General features: G+C 40.9%; 1 non-coding gene across 1 annotated transcript; it reads left to right on the top strand.

Annotated features, from left to right (window-relative positions):
- The first annotated feature begins 12109 nt into the window (after window positions 1–12109).
- TRNAN-GUU (transfer RNA asparagine (anticodon GUU)) lies at window positions 12110–12182 on the top strand. Its single transcript has one exon. It is a non-coding gene; the product is annotated as a tRNA-Asn (tRNA).
- The last annotated feature ends 9626 nt before the right edge of the window (window positions 12183–21808 follow it).

The raw sequence follows: 21808 nt of genomic DNA on the forward strand, positions 1-21808 counted from the left end.
TCCCTCTTTTTATCTTGATCAGAATAGCTATATGTTTATCAATTTTGCTGATCATTTCAAAGAACCAAAATAAAACTCGTGGAGCAAGTTAATCTACAGTTAAGAGCCCAGTCTATCTGGCCCTGAATCTTTTCTTTTTCCCCTGCCACATGGCATGCGGGATCTTAGTTCCCTGACCAGGGATCGAACCTGGGCCCAGCAGTGAAAGTGCCAAGTCTTAACCACTGAACCACCAGGGAAATCCCTGGCCCTGAATCTTAAAGCAGAGCCATCTAGTGGTGCCTAGCCCAGGTCAGTCAATTTCCAGCCAACCCACAGACACAAGAGTGAGAATAGTGATTGTTGTTTCAAGTAACTGAGTTTTGGAGGTGATTTGTTAAGCAGCTATAGCTGACTGATACAGTTTATAGGTCCATCAGTTCTCTACTGAAGGATATTTAGCAAAGTGAACTGTTCCAAACAAAGCTTGGCTCATTTAATAAAAAGCATTTCTATAAGATTTATTTCTAGAAGAACTGCAGTGTCAAAGGGTTTGTACATTTAAAATCTTTTAATAATATTCCTAAATTATGCTCACTAAAGCTATGCTGATTCATATTCCCAACAAGCAGTTTATAAGCATCTATTTTTCCTCACACTTTCCAAAACTAGAGGTTAAAATATTTAATTTTCATCAATCTAATAAGTGAAATATAATATCTATTTAAATTTGCATTTCCCTGAGCATTAGAGAGGTTTAAAATTTTTTTCATATATGTATTGGCTATTTATATTTCTTCTTCTTTGAATTGCCCCTTCATGTTCTTTGTTTGCTTTTGTAATAAGTATTTTGTGTTTTCCTGATTATTTCTAGGAGATTCTTATATATTCTGCATATTAATTTTTAATCTGTTAAAAATATTGCAAATATTTTAATTCTGAGGCTTCTTGTTAAACTTTGTAGTATCTTTTGCTGGAGAGAAACTTAATGCAGAGTTAAATCGAATTTTTTCTTTATGTCTACTAGATTTGCCTAAGAATGCTTTTCATACCTAAAAAGTATTAAATTTTTAAATCATATTTTCTTCTATTATGTTTATAATACTTTTTATTGTTTTGAATCTTTAAATCATCTTACATTAGTTTTGGGTTATTAAATATTTTGAGTTAAGTATAAGATTCTTTTTCAAAACAATAGGTAATTATTCCAATAGTGTTTATCAAATACTCCATTATTATTTCCTCTTTAATTTGAAATGCCAAATTAAAACTAAATTTTATTTAAGAGTTGTTTCTAGAATTTCTGTCCTATTCCACTGATCTCTTATAGTCTTATGTCAATACTGTGTTGTTTGACTGCTGATGTCTTAAACCATATTTTGGTATTTGCAGGCAAAGTACTCCCAATTGCTCTTTATACAAATTTTTTATTTTTGGCATTTATACTTCTAGATGAATTTGAGAATGTTAACAAGTTTATAACAAAATCTATGTGGATTTTGTTTGGGATTGCATCAGATACATAGAGAATCATAGTCTGACAGCATTGAGTCACTGTATATGATTTATATCTTGATTTTTAGAAGTTCTTATTTTAATAATCTTCAGTAAAAATTATTTGGTTTTCTCCATGTAGGTTTTGCACAATTCTTGCTAGATTTAGTTTTAGAGTTTATTTTTGTTTTCGTGAAATTCCTATTGACAATGAATTTTTTTCCTGATATATTAGGCCAAAAATCAGGTTAATAGCATTTATGATGTGATTCTGTTTTTTGTACAGAATAGTTCTGTGTACATGGATACCTGTGTATACAGAAAAGCTTTGAGTGTAACTGCTTGTTTAGTTCTGTCTCCACCAGGTTGATCTCTTTTAGGGCAGGAACCATATTTTGATGACTTTTTATCTAACACCTGCATAGCACCTGGCACATTTTAGTAGCTCAAAACACCTTTGTAAAATGAATGAATGAATGAAATAAAGGGATATTGAAGGACCTATATAGACAAGATAAGTATCTCTTCCCTGAGTGCATGGAATTATGGATTTCTTTAAGTTCTTTCTGCTTTGCTGTATTTTCTGATTTTTCTCTTGTGATCATGTACTTGAAAAAAGAAAGAAAATGATTTTCACTTGGGAACCACAATGAAAGAGCACTGTAGGCTGCACATCATTTACTACTTGTAAATTTTAAAAAGAAAAAAATGTGTGGATTATAAAAATGTCTAGGGAGGCAGGTTGTTCACCTCTCTGGATGAGGTTATCCCAGTTTTAGAGGCTTAGTTTTGCCGTCTGTAAAATGGGATTCCTTCTGCCTTGCCTCTGCCTCTCACTGATCCTCCCAGGCTCTGATTGTGCTGAGCTCCAGGCCCACATATTCAGGAGGAATTAGAGGGAAGCTAGGGAAAGTAATTCTTCAGTCTCTGAGGTTGTTTTTACATTATGATGATATATGGTATATGTTGCTACAATGCCCGGGGTACGTTTACAGGGAGGGCAGACCATGAAGCCCTTAGGGCTGGGAGGTCCACCAGCTCAATAATATATGCAGCTGGCAAAAGAGAACATCGACCTCATTTCCTCCAGAGACTACATGACTATAACCCTGGAGTCCTGGTTTGCATGTAAATAATGAGCAAAGGTACCGCTTGGCCACTTGTATCATTGAGGAGAAAGTAAAACAAGAATAAGAAAGACAAATCAGAAAAATGTGAGGGCACCACTTATAGATCTGTGCAAGGAAGTATAATTCATCAGGTGAAATTTGCTTTCTCTAGAAAACACAGTGTTGGTATGTTTCTATAGTTGAGATTAGAAATTTTTTTCTTGGTATGATTGTTATCAAGTAATGGAAAAATAATAATAATCAGTTTCTCAGGAGGAAGACTGATGCATCAATTACAGCATTTGGCAATGGAGCCCATTAAACCCCGAGGTAGTGCTGAGCAGTTGCCCCACTGATGATTTGACTATACTGGTAATAACCTGGGAAGGAGGCTGAGGTTGTGTGAATTGGGGGAAGCCAGGCTCTCTTTCTCAGCCTAGTTACAGGCAGCAGCCTAAGGCCTGCTTAATCTGAAAGCTGCTGGCTTGCTTTTTGAAAGCAAAGGGAATTTTCTTCAGGCCAGAGAGCCCTTGCTCTATGTGTACTGTATCTCCCACACTACGACATGGCACAGGGCTAGACCAATACCACGCACTCCATTGAGTCTCTCCCCATTCCCCGCCCCTCAAAATTTTTTAAAAACAATTTTTTAGAGCAATTTTAGGTTTACAGATAAATTTAAGGGACGGTACAGGGATTTCCCAATATATACCCTGCCTCTACATAGGCATAGCCTCCCCGATTATCAACATCCCCCATCAGAGTGATGCATTATTTACAATTGATGAACCTACACTGACATATCATAATCCCCATAGTACATAGTTTAACATTACAGTTCACTCTTGGTGTTGTATATTATATGGGTATAATGACATGTATCCTTTATTAGGGTATCATACAGAGTATTTTCACTGCCCCTGAAAGTCCTGAGCTCAGCCTGTTTTCCCTCACCCTGCCCCTCAAAACCCCTGGCAACCACTGATCTTTTTACTGTTTCCATAATTTTGCCTTTTCCAGAATGTCATGTAGTAGGAAACATAAATCATATAGCCTTTTCAAACTGGTTTCTTTCATGTAGTAACATGCATTTAAGTTTTCTCCAAGTCTTTTCATGGCTTGATAGCTTGTTTCTTTTTAGTGTTGAATAATATTCCATTGTCTGGATCTAATGCAATTTATTTATCCATTCACCTACTGAAGGACATCTTGGTTGCTTCCAAGTTTTGGCAATTATGAATAAAGCGGCTATGAACATCTATGTGCAGGTTTTTGTGTAGACATAAGTTTTCCACTCCTTTTGTGTAAATATCAAGGAACATGATTGTTGGATTGTATGGTAAGAGTATGTTTAGGTTTGTGAGAAACTGTCAAACTGTCTTCCAAAGTGGCTGTACCATTTTGCTTTCCCATCAGCAATGTATGAGAATTCCTGTTGCTCCATATCCTCGTCAGCACTTGGTGTCATCAGTGTTCTGGATTATGGCCATTTTAATAGGTGTGTAGTGGTATTTCACTGTTGTTTTACCTCCCACTTTCTTATTATGGAAAATGTAAACATATATAAGAATAGATGAAACAGTATAATACCCCCTCCACATGCCCATCCCCCAACTTCAACTGTTATCAATTTATGGCCAAATTTGCTTCATCTCTACTTGTAACTCCTCCTCTTTACATGCACGTGGACTGGGGAACCAGGAGCCCCGGGGAGAAATCCAGCCCTGTGCAAGATTCCAGGGCACAGAGAGCCAGGCCTGAACCTCGACAAGTCCATGACCTTGTCAAGGCCAGGGAAAGAGGGGACATCAGGCTGAAGAAGGAAAACCTTGTGAGGTCACAAGGGCCATCTTCACATTTTGTCAAGGCAATTAAGGAGTAAAGAAAACAGATTTCAAAAGCTTGGGAGCTCCAGGAAAACAAATTTGGGGTACAGCTTGAGAAAGAATGTTGAAAACGTAGACAATAATATGGAATGACACTCACCAAACTGTGATAGCTCTGGGGTGGTGGAGGCTGGGACCAGCACTAGGGGTTGTGGTCTGATGACACTTCAGCTTTACCGGCAATGCTTTAATTATTTATTTCAAAGGTAAATACATTCACATTTTGCTTCCACTAAGAAGAGCAAAAAGTTTTAAAGGAACACATTTCCCACAGCGATGGCTGACTTCAAATGGAAGTTCCCCATCACTGGTGATGTGTCCAACTGAGACTGCTGGACATGGCAAGATTACCCAAGCCAGGCCATGGAAGAACCACTGAGGAGCTTGCTGAAATATAGAGATCATGATTCAGCAGGACCGGAGCAAGGCCCAGGTGATTTTATCTTATTTTTTTAAGTTCTACAAAATTTGAACCTTCACTGGATATTGGATATAAGGGAATTACTAATGTCCAACAGATATATGAAACGATGCTCAACATCACTAATCATCAGGGAAATGCAAATCAAAACCATAATGAGATACCACCTTACACCTGTTAGAATGGCTATTATCAAAAAACAAAAGATAACAAGTGTTGGCGAGAATGTGGAGAAATTGGAATATTTGCAGACTGTTGGTAGAAAGGTACACTTGTGCAGACATTATGGAAGGTTCCTCAAAAAATTAAAAATAGAACTACCATATGGTGCAGCAATCTCGCTTCTGGATATTTACACAAAAGAATTGATATTGGAATCTCAAAGAGATACCTGCACTCCCATGTACATTGCAGCATTTTTCACAATCGCCAACATGTGTAAACAACCACTGATAGATGAAGGGAAAAAAGAAAATACAGTATAAACACGCAATGAAATATTCAGCTTTACGAAAGGAAATCCTGCCGCATGTGACAGCTGGATGAACACTGAGGACGTTACACTAAGTGAAGTAAGCGAGTCACAGAAGAACAAATACTGCACGATTCCACTTACATGAGGAATCTAAAGTACTAGTTGAACACATAGAAGCAGAGAGTAGGATGGTCGTTTCCGGGAGCTGGGAGGAGGAGGAAATGTGTAGTTGCTATTCAGCAGGTATAAAGTTTCAATTATGCAAATGACTAAGTTCTAGGGAGCTGCACAACGTTGTGCTGATAGTTAACAATACTGTATTGCACCCCTAAAAATCAGTTAAGGGGATCGGGCTCATGTGAAATGTTCTTACCACAATTTCTTTTCTTTTTTCTTTTTGGCAGCACCATGCAACGTGTGGAACTTCCCCCACCAGGGATGGAACCCGTGCCCCCTGCAGTGGAAGGGCAGAGTCTTAACCACTGCACCACTGGGGAAGTCCCCTTACCACAGTTTTTAACAGGGGAATTTTAACTGTTTATTCTTAGATGTGATAATGATATTCTGGTTCTATTTTATAAAAAGTAAATACTTTTAGAGATATGTACTAAAATATTTATAGGTAGATATAACGTAGGGGATTTGCTTCAAAACAGCTAGGTGGGGAGGTAGTAGACTGGGGTACAGATGAAATAAAATTGTCTGTGAGTTGATCATTGTTGAAGCTGGGCGATGGAAATGTAGAGTTCATTATGCTGTTCTACTTTTTTATTGGTTTGAAATGTTCCGTAAGAAAAAAGGATCCCTAGTTGATTCTGACGTTCGCCGGTGGTGGGAACCTGCCTCTGTTTCCCAGGTATTGTCCTCTGACCCGCCACGGGACAGGAACTGTAATGATACCCAGGCCCGGGCCATGTTCCCACGCCAGCTGGAGGCAGGAGGCAGGCAGGAGCCGTAGGACATATTAACAAGAAAAGGGCCTGGGCAAAGATTTCCAGACATACAAATTCGGTCCATGCCATCACCTGGGCTGCATCCAACTGGGAATAGCATTTTGTATCAAAGATTTATTGTTCTTTAGAGAAGTGGCCTCTTTTCCTATGAAAAGAAAGGAAGAAACCTGTGTTTATTTTGAAAAAGAAAATAAATAAAAATTATTTATTAGTTTGTTTAGTCAACAATTATTTGTTGAATTCCTACTCTGTGCCAGGCACTATGCCAAGCTCTGTTAAAATGATTCCTAAAGTGTGGTCTGTAGACATCTGGGGGTCCTTGAGACCATTTAAGGGGTTACAGAATAAGAAGTATTTTATAATTTACATCATTTATAATGATACTAAGATGTTATTATTAGAATTTTTTTAAATTAATTAATTAATTTATTTATTTATTTTTGGCTGTGTTGGGTCTTCATTTCTGTGCGAGGGCTTTCTCTAGTTGTGGCAAGCGGGGGCCCCTCTTCATCGCGGTGCGCGGGTCTCTCACTGTCGCGGCCTCTCTTGTTGCAGAGCACAGGCTCCAGACACGCAGGTTCAGTAGTTGTGGTTCACGGACCTAGTTGCTCCGCGGCATGTGGGATCTTCCCAGACCAGGGCTCGAACCCGTGTCCTCTGCATTAGCAGGCAGATTCTCAACCACTGCGCCACCAGGGAAGCCTCTATTATTATAATTTAAAAAAAATTTTATTGAAGTATAGTTAATTTACAACGTTGTGTTAGTTTCAAGTGTACAGCAAAGTGAATCAGTTATACATATACATATATCCACTCTTTTTTCCCACATGGGCCATTACAGAGTATTGAGTAGAGTTCCCTGTGCTATACAGCATGTTCTTATTAGTTACCTATTTTATATGTAGTAGTGTGTATATGTCAGTCCCAAATCATTCCAATTTTAGTACATGTGCTGCCGAAATGAGCACTATTTATATTTTAAACTCTTTTGATATTTGTACTGATGGTGCAAAAGCAATGGTGAGTAAAACTGCTGGTGCCTTGGCACTCATCAAGTCAGTAGCATCTAACTGTTCTAGTAGTCATTGTATTCTTCATACCACTAACTCATAGAAAGTCTCTAGTGAAGTAGTGAAGATTATTGTTCCTAATTTCAGCCGTTGCATACTCATCTTCTTTAGATTCTATGTGACGAATGTGGAGTACACAGAGCAATTCTGCCCAGACCAGGTATGCCAGCTGTCTCCAGGTAAAGCACAGGGCAGTGTTTGAGTTGTGAGCTGAACTATCTGCTGTTTTTCATGGAACACCATTTTCACTTGAAAGAAAGGCCTGATGCATAAAACTATGGTTATTCAGACTTAGGTATTTGACAGACATTTTCTCAAAAGTGAACCAAATGAGCCTATCACTTCAAGGAAAACAACTGGCACTTACGAGCTGCTAAAGATAAAATTCAGTGTTTCAAGCTGAACATTGATATTTGCGGAAAACTTGTATCCACCACCATGAGCTTGTCAACTTCTCTCAATATTTAAAGACTTTTCTGATGATATCAGTGGTGATATTAAAGAATTTGACTTTTGATATTGTATAATAGCATCAACATTTGGAAATTCTGTGTAAGAGAAAGCCACCCTTGGTGGTGCACGCTTGGAGGATAAGATTGGTCACTCTTGCAGGAAAGGCACAAAACACCATCCAGACCCTTCTTGCCTACTCCCCTATGGAACAAAGCCCCTAAGCTGCCACATGGAAGAGGGGAAGGACCACTGAGAAAGTCCTACCTTTGAGGCCCAGGGACACAGGAAATATTGAGTAACAAGCAACAACAGACTGATGGGGAGGATCAACACTGTGGAGAGAGCCCTGAGGAGTGGGTGCACAGGGAAGGCCAAAAACTGAGGGCAAAGCCAGAATTTCAAGAACCCAGTCCCCACCCTAAGCACAAGGTAATGCTAAGGAATTTGGACCTGGAGTTACACAGACAGAAACTATGGCAACCCAGACTGACTCCTGGCTGGGTTGCCTCCTGGCTGGATTGCCTCAGCTGCCCACACTCATGACTGGGCACAGCAAGAGTGCCCATTTCCAGTCATACTTACTGCTTTCCTCAGGCTCCACTGTGTCCTACACAAGGTACCCAGCATTCATTTAAAAAACTGTGAGACATAAAAATGCCAAAGAAAGAACCCATTATCAAGACACGAAACTATCAACAGAACGAGCTTTTTAATACCCAACTAAAAATCTTTCAAAAATAAAAGCAAAATAAAGACTTTTTCAGACAAACGCTTAGAGAATTTATTACCAGCAGACCTTCATTAGAAGAAACATTGAAGGAAGTTCTTTAGGCAGAAGGAATGTAGCACTGTGAAAATTAATAAAGGGAAACCTCAGTAAAATGGCGTCTGGAGACCAGAAGGTGGAGCTCTCCCACATGTACCACTCTACATCAATATAGATCCCAACAGGGAGAGAGGTACCTTGTATCTCCCTCAGGAACTGACACTGCTTTACTACCAACAGCAGGAGGAAGGAAGATTTTCTCCTTGTCTGGCAACAGCTCAGCCAATGAGAGACTGTCATAAATTAGCCAATGAAAAGCCACTATACTCAGAACTCCCAGTTTCCTCAATGGACTTTTAGTATATAACAGCCCCTCCCAACTTCCTCTGCTCCTCTATAAAAACTTTTCCCTCCTTTGCTTTACTGGACTTTCAAGTTGTTTGCCACAGTTGCATGTACCAAATTACAATTCTCTTGTGCTCCCACATAAATCTATTTTGCTGGTAAAGTAACTGACTGTTTCATTGTTTTAGGCTAACAGCACTGTGATATAATAAAAAATGTATTTGGTTTTTGTCCCCAGTTTCTCGAACAGAGCTCTTAAAACCCTTGGAATTTCCTGAGTGATGGGAGTGTCTTTTGTTATTCATGAGAAGCCTCTTTTGATCACACCTGAGTTTATGCTAAAGAGGTGACTTAGGGTGGGGATTCTCAGTTATGGGGCTGGTCACCAGAAATATCAAGTGGTTAGATGGTTGGAACTTTCAGCCCCACCTGCTGACCTCAAAGGAAGGGAAGAGGGGCTAGAGATTGATCCCTGTGAAACTCTTGAACAACAAGATTCAGGGAGTTTGTTGGTTGATGAACACTTTGAGGTGCTGGGAGGGTTGTGCACCCAGAGAGGGCATGAAATCTCAGCACCCCTCCCCCCATGCTCACCCTGTGCATCTCTTCCATTTGGCTCTTCCTGAGTTGTATCCTTTATAATAAATTGGCAAATATAAGTAAAGTGTTTTCCTGAGTTCTGTCAGCTGTTCTAGCAAATTATTGAATCTGAGGGAGGTCATGGGAACCTACAAATTTGTACTCAACTGGGCAGAAGTGTGGGTCTCTTGGGCACACCATTTGCAGCTGGCATCTGAAGTGAGGACAGTCTTGTGGGACTGAGCCCTTAACCTGTGGGGTCTGTGCTAATATGGTCAGAATTGAATTCAACTGTGGTCACCAGTTGGTGTTAGAGAATTGGTGTGTAAGGATACTACATATTTGGTGTCAGAGAGAACCTCAGTGGTACCAAACAGAAACTTGTATCTACACTAAGAAATAAAGATCACTGGAAAAGTTTAAGATGAAGGTAAATGTAGAAGACATTTTTTCTTAGTCACTTAGAAGATAGTTGACTGTCTAAAGTAAAAATAGTAGCAATTTATTGAGAGTTTATAACATATGTAAAAGTAAAATGTATGACAACAATGGTATAAAATACGGGAGAGAGAAATTGGGAGCATACTGTTGTAAGGTTCTTACATTATGAATGAAATAGTATAGTTTCACTTGAAGGTTGGACTGTGATTAATTAAAAATGTATATGTAAGGTTTAAGGAAAACATTAAACAAAAAGTTTTTAAAGAAGTGTAAATGATAAGCCAATAGTGGAGAAAAATACTTAAGTCAAAAGGAGACAGAAAGAATAGATAAAAGCAAAATAAAGACCAAATGGAACAAAAGGAAAACAACAAGCAAGATGGAAGATTTAAACCCAATCACATAAATAATTACATTAAGTGTAAATGATGTAAACACACACCTATTAAAAGACAGAGATTGACGGAGTGGGAAAAAAAAGTAAGACCTAAATATGTGCTGTCTGCAAAGAAACCCACTTTAAATATATAATGTGAGGTAGACCAATGTGGTTTAATGAAAGAGAGTGCAAAAAGTTTATGTTTTTCAGATTTTACATTGTAAGTTTCCTTTAAGAAATATCACTTGTTGAGTTTCAGTAATAGTATCAAAGACTATCCACAATTATCTGAAAAGACTATTAAAATACTTCTCTCTTTTCCAATTACATATCTGGGTTTTCTTCATGTGTTTCAACAGAAACAACGTATGGAAAGAGAGTGAATGCAGCAATATATATGAGAGTCCAGTTGTCTTTTCTTAAGCCAGAAATGAAAGAGATTTACAAAAATGTATAACAATGCCACTCTTCTCAGTAAATTTTTAAAAGTTATTTTTAAATGAAAATATTTTATTTATGCTAACATATAATGAGTTTATTGTTATTTTTAAATGAATTAATAAACATATATTTAGATTCTCAGTTTTGACTTACAGTAAATATCTCTGATAAAACCAACATAAACAATATGTCTTTGGTATCGTCAATAATTTTTAAGTGTGCAAAGTATCTTAGACCAAGCTATTTGAGAATGCTGCTCAATGGAAAAACAGAGATGAATGTAGCAAAGGACTAGAAACAACTTACATTGTCATCAACATTATCTCCATTATCATCAACAGCAGCAGCAGTAGCAGCAGCATCATCAACATACTGAATCATGAAATGATTCTGCTGTGCCAGGTACTGTCCTAAGATCTTTGCATGCATTGTCTCATTTAATCCTCACAATAACTCTGTGAGGTGAGTACAATTACCATCACCCCATTTTCCATATTGGAAAACCGAGGCTCAGAAAAGACTTAGAAACTTTCCCAAGGCCCCAAGCTAATAAAGAATAGAGTCCAGGGCTTCCCTGGTGGCGCAGTGGTTAGGAATCCGCCTGCCAATGCAGGGGACACGGGTTCGAGCCCTGGTCCGGGAAGATCCCACATGCCGCGGAGCAACTAAGCCCGTGCGCCACGACTACTAAGCCTGCGCTCTACAGCCCACGAGCCGTAACTACTGAGCCCATGTGCCACAACACTGAAGCCCGTGTGCCTAGAGCCCGTGCTCCACAACAAGAGAAGCCACCTCAATGAGAAGCCCATGCACCGCAAGAAAGAGTAGTCTTCACTCGCCACAACTAGAGAGAGCCTGTGCGCAGCAACGAAGACCCAACGCAGCCAAAAATAAATAAATAAAATAAAATTAAAAAAAAAAAAGAGAGACTTCTTAAAAAAAAATTAAAAAGAATAGAGTCCAGGTCTGTCTGATTCCAGGGCATCACTTATGCTCTGGTCTTAGAGTAGGAGATGGATACCTGTGGGGTTGAAGGTAATACAAGCTTCCACTCATGTATTCATTCTTCTGTAAATATTAACATCAGTGTGTGGCCGCTGACTGTCAGAGCCTTAAATTAGTCTAAATTTCTCTGGATAAAACATTTCAGGTGAAACATGTACACAAGCACACACATGCCTCCCAAACCCTCGCATATTTGGAGAGACTCATTTCTCTGGAAAAGAAAGGATCCTTTGGGCCAAGCTTCCTTCTCAGCAACCCTGGGAGCTACAAGAGCCTCCCAAGTCCCATCAGAACTTAAGGCCGTCAGGGGAATTCCCTGGCGGTCCAGTGGTTAGGACTCTGCGCTGTTACTGCAGAGGGCCCAGGTTCAGTCCCTGGTCAGGGAACTAAGATCTCACAAGTCGCACGGCCAGAAAAAAGAAAAAAAAGAACTAAAGGCCATCAAACACAAACAACTATGGCTCTGGCTCGTTCTTAGGCTCACTGTGCACTAAGGAGTGGGTTTCTAAGAGGAGCTGACCAGAGCTGGCAGAATGCTGAGAACCCCACGTGGGGTTCTTGTGACAAGCCCCTGACTGCAGCTCTATTAAGTACAGTACTGACCATGAGCGGTCCAATCAGGGGAAGCCGAGCCCCAGAAAGAAATATGCCCAGCCTAGTAATCAGGGTGCTGCCAACTGCAGGTGTTTTCCCGTGGAATGTCAGCACCTGCCCGGGGACGTTCAATCCCTCCAGAGACAGGAGACAGATCTGGGGAACAAATGGTCTCCTTTGGAAACCCAGCAGCTGATGCGGTTCCCAAGGGCTGCCCACAGGTTTTGCCCGGTGCCTCGATGCTGCATCTTCGATGCTGCACTACCTGCTCCCCACTGTCTCAGGCCAGCTGTGTGTGTGCCCCATTCCTGCTGTCCACTCTGCCCAGCACAGGAAGCCTCAGCACAGAAAACGCAGCGGTTCCCCAAGAGTCACTCTGCACCTGGATGAGTGTCTGCACAGGTAGGTCTGACCTTCACATGGGGCCTTTCAAAGCACAGCAAGAGAGATGGTTTTGGGTGCATTATCAGTAGGCAGTTTTTGTCCTTGTTTTGCTTTTTGCTTAATTACTAATATTTCAATGATAGTGGTTCCTTTCTTTCTTTTGCTCTTTCTTTTTAAACATTGAATATCTAAAAGCACCACTTCTAATATATGCTTATGAGAGAGTGCACTGCTGTTCTAGAAGCTCTTGTGTGCTCACCCCATTTTCATTCCCCCACTCCCACCTCAGGTGGCCACTCTCCTGAATCGTGTGCCTCTCATGCAGATGACTCTTCTGAACTTTACCTTGGCTATATAAGGATCTCATTAGGTTTTGACTGTTTTTGATGTTTGTAAATGTATTATACAATGACTTGTTTTCTTTATTCCACAATATGAATAATTTTTTTTATCTTAGAGGTTATATGTTTATTTTACTGTGGTATTAGATAAAAATATAACTAGCACATAGGTTCATGATTTCATGGATATTGTTGCTAAATTAAATCTTTACATTAAAAATGAGTTGATTTAAATAGAAATATCAAGGAAATATTAGTACAACTGGCAACACATATGGCAAAAATGATAAAATTGGAATGTAAATGGATAAGGTTCAGGAAACATGGTTTTAAATAAAAACAGATAAATCTAAAATTGCCCTGGACGTATGGGACAGGTCTGCCCTGGAGGGGTCCTTTATGGGCCTGGGCACCTGTCACAAGCCCTTTCTGGGCACAAGGAAAAGGTGGTTGGGTCCATGCTCAGTCCCAGCTTGCTTCAGGCCACTTTCAGCCAGCCAGCTCGGTGGCCTCTTGCCTCCCTCGTCTCTGTTCCCTGCCTGGGACTTGCCCCGTGTGGCTCTCCTCCTGGCTCCTTAGCATGTGCTTTGCCCTTGCAGCTCCCTTAGATCAAGGTCACTTCCTGTGTCTCTGTCCTCTAGCTCCACTCGCCCTCAGGTGGTAGATTGCACTCATAGCCCTGTTTGCTGCCTCTCTCTGTATCCACACTCTTTGCCAAGTTACTGCAGTGTCCTCTCATTCTGACTCCAGGCAGGGCATGAGATAGATCTGTGTTGGCCAACCAAATGAGGCTGAAATGATGGTGTGACAGTTCTGAGCCTAAGCCTCAAGAGGCCCTTTGTGCCTGCATGCTCTCTTGTGTGTTTCTGTTGTCTCTTAAAAGAAGGGCAAAGCCAGCTGGTCCTAGGAGGAAGATGTGAGACAGAGATATGTGGAACAAAGCTGACTCAGCTAAGGTGCTCCAGTCAAGCACAACCTGTGGCTGGACCCCAGCCCACACACAGACTCAGGAAGAGTAAGAGATTATTGTTCTTTTAAGCCATTGAGCTTTGGGGTGGTATGTTACACAGCAATAGCTAACTGATACATGGATATGAAGCACCTGCCTTCCATCCCTGTTCTGTGACTGTGTTCTACCCAGACCTAGAGCAGGAAATGCTTATATGAGTGGAGTCAAGCATTTCCACACTTTCACAAACATGCCCCCTGGTTGGGCCAGTAATATTAGTGTGCCAGCACTGGGGAGAGGGGGAAGATACAGCCCTTTTTGCTCAGTCCAGGGAGCAAGAGTCAGCTCTCTTCCACAAACTACGAGGTCCCTCATTATCCACTTCTCAGCAGTCAGTCCTGTGAACTGGGACTGGAGCCGAGGCAGGAGAGGCTAGGCATGTATTTTATCCCAATTGTGCTGTGTGAGGTCTGGTGATGTGCCCCTGCCCACAGAGAGAACTGGAATCCTCATGTCGCCAGATTCTAGGCCTCTGGGTCACAGGTGGATATTCTTTCCAAATTCCTTCCAACTGAGCCTCTGGCTCTTTTCCAGGCTCCTCGGAGATCACCCCCAATGTTAGCATGCTCTTACTTCCAAGGAAGTTGTGCTCAGGAGAAAGTGGCAGCTTGTGTGGTGGTGAGTTGAGGCTTGCCTGTGCTGTAGCTTCTCTGTTAGCGTGTGGCATGCGAGCTTCGCTGTAGCCACTCTTTCACCAGTGTTTGGGGGCTTGCAGACTCATCTTCTGTAATGGTTTATTAGCTACGCCACAGCAAAGGCAAAGCTATTTTCAAGGTCAGGAGCTCCTCACTATTGTTCCATATACTGGCTATATAGGCACATGTGTGCACTGTAGGGGATTTTGCCATTTTTCAGCCACAAAGCTTCCATTCTGTGGACCTAAGAATTCCTTAATTTCCTTCTAGTGAACTTCCTCCTTCCCACTGTGGGAACCAAAGGGGCCAGACCCTTCCTCCACCAATCCTGGGACAGCCAGGGGTTGGGCACCTGCCCCTAATCAGACTCTGTTCTGGGACCGTTAAGAGTGATGCAGGGACTGAGGGACGCACGGTGCTCAAGGCAGCAGATGCAGGGGTGGCACTCGGACCAGACCGAGACAGTGTGAGCCGGGCTGTAGTCCCCTTCCTCAGTCCTTGGTGTTCCTACAAAAATCTATCCTCAGCTTCCTGGCCTCCCCCAAGCCCCCTCCAACTGATTCATCTTGCTTGGAGAGACAGAGGCCATCTCCAGTTCTTGTAGCTACAAGGCATACTTAAAGAAGAAATGTTTTGGTTAATAACCTTTCATGTGTGTAAGTCCTGTTTTGGTTTTTCACTTGCATTGTAAGTTCCTGTGGGCAGCACTTGGCTTCATCCTGAGTCCAACTCTTGGCACATAATAGGCTCTCAGGCAGAGCTGGGCATGGCTTAAAGGCAAGAGCAGGGGGCTTTGGAGCCAGAGGGCCGGAGTGTGAAGCTCAGCTGCAGCACTCACCCACTGCGGGACTTGGGTTCATCCTGTGGCATCTTTAGTCTGGACCCTGCATCTGTAAAGTGGGTGTGATGCTTAGAATGACCACCCTCCCTCCAAGCCTCGGGACCTCTGTGAGGTTCCTGTGGGTTACCTGGGAACCAGTCTGAAGGGACCCTGACTCCTTTATACTCAGCTAACAGCAGCCAACACCACCCTGCCCCCGAGGAGGAGACATACAAGCAAACAGGGGATTGAAGTCAAGGCTGGCTGTATAGGCACGCGACGGAGGCACTCACACAGGAGTTCGGAAGGGCCTCACACTTGGTTTATGCTCTGCTCTCACCATCTTGAAATTCTTAGCAATTTTGAACAAGAGGTCCTGCATTTTCATTTTCCACTGGGCCGGCAAATTATATAGTGAGCTATGATTACAATACCGTGTGAACTGAGAGCACATACAGTGAGAGTCCATTTGTATGAAGTGTGAAAACAGGTGACACTAATCTTAGAAGTAGAGATGGTGGTTACCCGGCCTGAGTGGGGAGGGGGTGGGATGGGGGCCAGTGAACAGAAAGGGCCTTGGAGGGCTTCAGTCAGTCCAGGAATGTTCTGTTTCTTGCTCTGGGAACTGGTTATACAGGTGTGCTCATCTAGCTCTGCACAGGATCTGTGCATGTTTCTGAATGTGTGTTACACTTCAGTACAAAGTTGAGAAAATTTTTGAAAGGACCTGCATGTAGTAAAGGGAAGTACAGGGTGCTTCTCTGAGCCTTAGGGTGCTTGGAGAAGGCTTTCCAGGGGCGGGGTCTGAAGAAAGGCCTGAAGGACGAGCAAGAGGCTGAAGCTGGGTTGGGGTGGGGCGGCTTTTCCTGCGAAGGGAAAGCAGACCTTTTCAGCCTGGAGCTGAGCAGGTGCATGGCTCAGGAGAGCACGGGCTCTGCCTTGGAGCTTGATGCAGAGTGGGCAAGAGACACAAAGGCTAGTCTGTGTACAGCTTCACAGGGCTGCTGAGGCCTTAGATTCTGCTCTGGGCAGTGAGAAGCCATGAAAGGTTCTGAGCTTAAGACTCCAGCTGCAGTGTGGAGGGCAGACTGGGGCGGGGATGGGAGGCAGGGAGATGCTGAGAAGGCCACTGGACTTTCGTAGGTAAGCAGTGACAGGAGTTTGGGCTGGTGGAGTGTAGAAAAGGAAATGAATTCTGGAGACTTCTTTTTCAAATGGTACATTTGGTGATTTTAACTTATGACCACAAATTCTAATCCCCCATCTCTTGAATACGGGCTGGCCTTAGTGACTTGCTTGTGATGAATAATATGTGGCTGAAAGTGATGCTACGTGACTTCTCAGGCTAGATTAGGAAAGGTGATACACTTCCAGCTGGCTTTCCCTTGGCACCCAGCTGCCATGCTGTAAGGCATGGATAGTATCTCAGGCAGAGCTGGGTGTGGCTTAAAGGAGAGCTCACATATACATGTTCTGGCTGACCACTCTACTGGGGTCTCAGGTGACAGCTAACTTCAAGTCCAGAGTTGTGCATGCAGAGATTTTCAAGATGACTGCAACTGCATGAGATTCTGAGGACTGCCTCACTGACCCTGTCAACCTCCAGAACTGTGATTTATGCCGCTAAGTTTGGGTGGTTTGTTGGCAGCAAGAAAACAGCACCCTTGACTGTTAAGTAGACTTTTTAGAAGAGCTTAAAAAATTCCCAACACCCAGGCCAGATCCAAGCATTAATATTCTTTCAAGCCCCAGTGTGCAGCCAAGGTTGAGAACCAGCACTGTAAACCAACCCTAAGACTTGAGCTAGGGTTAACTTCATGAAATGCCCCCATTTCCCCCACTTCCTCTTACCCAGCTTCCTTTTGTCCTTGTCACTGGTTTCCATCTTCAGTTCCTGGCAGATGAAAGTGAGCCATTTATGTGACAGGGACTTTGAAATCAGTGCTTAAGTCCTTGATGCTTGAGGTGTTTATTTTTAAAGCAACGTAGGAGAATGAATATGCAGGGGAAGCAGGGAGGCTCCCAGGAGCAGAAGTGTGAATGAGGTTGCCAGATAAAATACAGGAGGCCCAGGTAATTTGAATTTCAGATAAACAATGAGGATTTTTAAGTATAAGTATGCTCCAAATATTACATAGACATACTAAAAATTATATATTGTTTATCTGAAATTCAAATTTAACCATGTTTCCTATATTTTTATTTGCTAAATCTGGCAACCCTAAGTGTGAAGCCAGCCAGGTTAAGATGTATTTGGGCCTCAATGGCGCGGGGGCGGAGGGACATCTGTAGACTCCTGAGTTCCCCAACACCAGGGTAAAAGGCACTCAGGAATCCCCAAGTCACTCCCCTTGTTGGAGGAAAGTGAGGCCCCAAGACAGGAAGAAATAAATCCAAAACAGGCAGTTCTTGATTTGCACAGTATTATGTTAACTAAATCCATAGTAAACCTACTTTGCTGCAATAAACATTTGCATGCAGGTTTTTGTGATGACATAAATTTTCAGATCAGGTGGGTTATGCTTGGGAGTGCGATTGCTGGGTAGTATGGTAAGCCTATGTTAACTTTGTGCAAAATCACCAAACGATCTTCCGAAGTGGCTGTTACCCTTTTGTATTCCCATGTAACAGAAGAGGATTCCTGTTGCTCCATATCCTAGCCAGAAATTGGCATTGTCTGTTTTCTGGATTGTAGCAGTTCTAGTAGATGTGTAGTAGTATCTCATTGTTATTTTAATTTGCATTTCCCTATGATAAATGATGTTGATCATCTTTTCACATGCTTATTTGACATCTACATATCTTCTTTGATGAAGTGTCTATTCAGATCTCTTGCCTGTTTTTTAATTGGGCTGTTTGTTTCTTTATTGTTAAACTTTAAGAGTTCTATATTTTTCTGGATATAAGTCCTTTATCAGATATGTGATTTGAAAATATTTCTCCCAGTCTGTGGCTTGTTTTTTTTTTTGTTTTTTTCCCATTCTCTTAGCAGTATATTTTGCAGAGCAAGTGTTTTTAATTTTGATAAAGTTCAATTTATCTATTTTGCCAAACCCAAGGTGATGTAGATTTTCTCTTATATTTCCTTCTAGAAGTTTTATAGTTTTGTATTTTACATTTAAGTCTGTGATCTATTTTAACTTAATTTTTGTGTAAGATATGAAGTATGTATAGAGGTTCTTTATTTTTGCAAATGGATGTCCAATTTTTCTAGCACCATTGTTTGAAAGACTTTTCTCCATTGCATTGTCTTTGTAAAAAATCATTTGCTTTTTTTGTTCTCTATTGTTTCATTGATCTATGTGCATCAAGGTCCCATTATGACAGAGAGACCCAAGCAGCCCAGCCAGTTGAGACATCCACCCCACGGTCCTCGATGGTGGACTGTGGCAGATTTCTGATTGCAGGGGTGTAACTGACCAAAGGCTTCAGCTGCTATGCTCTGAAACCCATTGCCAAGGCCATGCTTCCCAGCTTATAACTGGGCATGGCAGGGATACTAAATCAGACCCATTAATGGGAGACGTCATAAGCCTTGATGGCCAACTTTGGCTTGAGGACTCCTCAGTGGTATAAGTTAAGGGTCCAACTTCATTCTTTTGCATATGGAATCCAATTGTCCCAGGATAATTTGTTGAAGAGACTGTCCTTTCCCGATTGAATGATTTTGTAACCCCTGTCAAAAATCAATTTACTATAAATGGGAGGATTTATTTTTGAGCTTTTCAATTAAATTCCATTGGTCTATATGTTTATCCTTATGCTAGTCACACAGTGTTTTGATTACTGTAGCTTTTTAGTAAGTTTTGAAATCAGCAAGTATGAGACTTTTCCCAACTTTATCTTTTTCAAGATTGTTTTGGCTATTCAGAATCTATTGCAATTCCATGAGAGTTAGGCTGGGTTTTTGTACTTCTGCAAAAAATGGCATTGAGATTTCATAAAGATTGCTTTGACTCTGTCAGTTCCTTTGAGGAGCATTGTTGTATTAATTTGCTTGGGTTGCTATAGCAAAATACAACAAGAGAAATTTATTTTCTCATAGTTCAGGAGGGTAGAAGTCCAGGATCAAGGCGACAGGAAATTCAGTTTTCAGTGAGAGCTCTCCTTTTGGCTTGTAGATGGCTGCCTTCTCATTATGTCCCCCAGTGGCCTTTCCTCAGTGTATGTGTGTGGAGAGAGTGAGCTCTCTCTTTTTAAAAGGACACTAATCCTATTGGATCAGGGACTCACTTTTATGACCTCATTTAACCTTAATTACCTCCATAAAGGACCTATCCCAAATACAGTACACTGAAGGTCAAGGATTCAACATACAAATTTTGGGGAAACACACATTCAGTCCACAATAGCTCTCATCTTAACAATATTAAGTCTTCCAACCCATGAAAATAGATGTCTTTCCATTTATTTGTGTTTTATTTAATTTCTTTTGACAACGTTTTATAGTTTTCAGTGCACAATTCTTATGCCTCCTTGCTTAAATTCATTATGAAATATTTTATTCTTTTTTATGCTAGTGTATGTAAATGTAACTGATTTTTGTCGGTTGATTTTGCATTCTGCAACTTTTTTGAGTTTATTACTCTAACATGTTTTTTTTTTTTCTTACGGATTCTTTACAGTTTTCTACATATAAGATCATATCATCTACCAATAGAGATAATTTTACATCTTTTCCCAATTTGGCTTCATTTCATTTCCTTATCTTGTCTAATTTCTTTGATTAGAACTTCCAGTACTATGTTGAATAAAAGTGGTAAAAGCAGATATCCTTATCTTATTCCTGATCTCAGAGGAAAAACTTTCAGTCTTTCCCCCTTGAGTATGTTAGATATAGGTTTTTCATGTATGGCCTTTATAATGTTGAGGAGGCTTCTTTCTATTCCTAGTTTATTGAGTGTTTTTATTATAAAAGGATGTTGGATTTTGTCAAGTGCTTTTTTCTGCATCAATTGAGATTAGCATGCAGTTTTTTCCCCTTCCTTCTATTAATGTGGTGTATTATCTTCATTGATTTTCATATGGTGAACTACCTTTGTGTTCCTGGGATAAATTCCACATGATCATGGTGTATAATCCTTTTAACATGCTCCTGAATTCAGTATTCAGTGTGTTAGTATTCATTGAGAGGTTTTGCATTTATATTAATAAGGGACATGGTCTGTAGTTTTCTTTTCTTTTGGTGTCTCTGTCTTGCTGAGCTCACAGAATGTGTTCCCTCTTCAGTTTTTTGGAAGAGTTTGAGAAGAATTGGTGTTAATTCTTCTTTAAATGTTTTAAATCCACCTTTGAAGCCATCTGGATTTTTCTTTGTTGGGAGGACTTTGATTACTGATTCATTCTCCTTACTTGTTAATGGGCTTTCATAGTTTTCTATTTCTTCTTGAGTCAGTTTTGTTAGTTTTTGTTTTTCTAGGAATTTGTCCATTTCATCTAGGTTATACAATTGTTTATAGTACTCTCCTATAATCCTGTTTATTTCTGTAAAATTGGAATTTTGTCCCACTTTTATTTCTAATTTTAGTTATTGGAGTCTTCTTTTTCTTAGTTAATCTAGGAGAGGTTGTCAATTTTATTCATCTTTCCAAAGAACCACCTTTGGTTTCATCGATTTTCTCTGTTGTTTTACTATTCTCTGTTTCTCACTAGTCTAATCTTTGCTCTTTCTTCTGCTAGCTTTGGGTTTTGTTTGTTTTTCTCTTTCTAGTTCCTTAAGGTATACAGTTAGGTTATTGATGTATTAGTTTGCTAGGGCTACCATAACAAAATACCACAGACTGGGTGGCTGAAACAGCAGAAATTTATTTTCTCACAGTTCTGGAGGATGGAAGTCCAGGATCAAGGTGTGAAGGGGTTGGCTAACTCTGAGGCCTCTCTCCTTGGCTTGCAGTTGGAGGCCCTCTTGCTGACTCTTCATGTGATTATCCCTCTGTGCATGTATGCCCCTGGCTTTTCTTTGTGTCTCCAAATTTCCTCTTCTTATAAAGACACCAGCCAGATTGGATTAGGGCCCACGTTAATGGCCTCATTTTAACTTAATCACATTTAAAGCCCTATCTCCAAGCACAGTCACATTCTGTGGTACTGGGTGTTAGGACTTCCACATGGTAATTTCAGGGGGGAGATAATTCAGCCCACAGCACCATCCTTTTACTTTCAACCCTTTTGTGTCTTTCAATCTAAAGTGAGTCTCTTGTAGACAGCACATAGAACCAACTACTTAGAA

This window comes from Balaenoptera acutorostrata, chromosome 19 (genome assembly GCF_949987535.1).
Source record: "Balaenoptera acutorostrata chromosome 19, mBalAcu1.1, whole genome shotgun sequence".
Lineage (NCBI taxonomy): Eukaryota > Metazoa > Chordata > Mammalia > Artiodactyla > Balaenopteridae > Balaenoptera > Balaenoptera acutorostrata.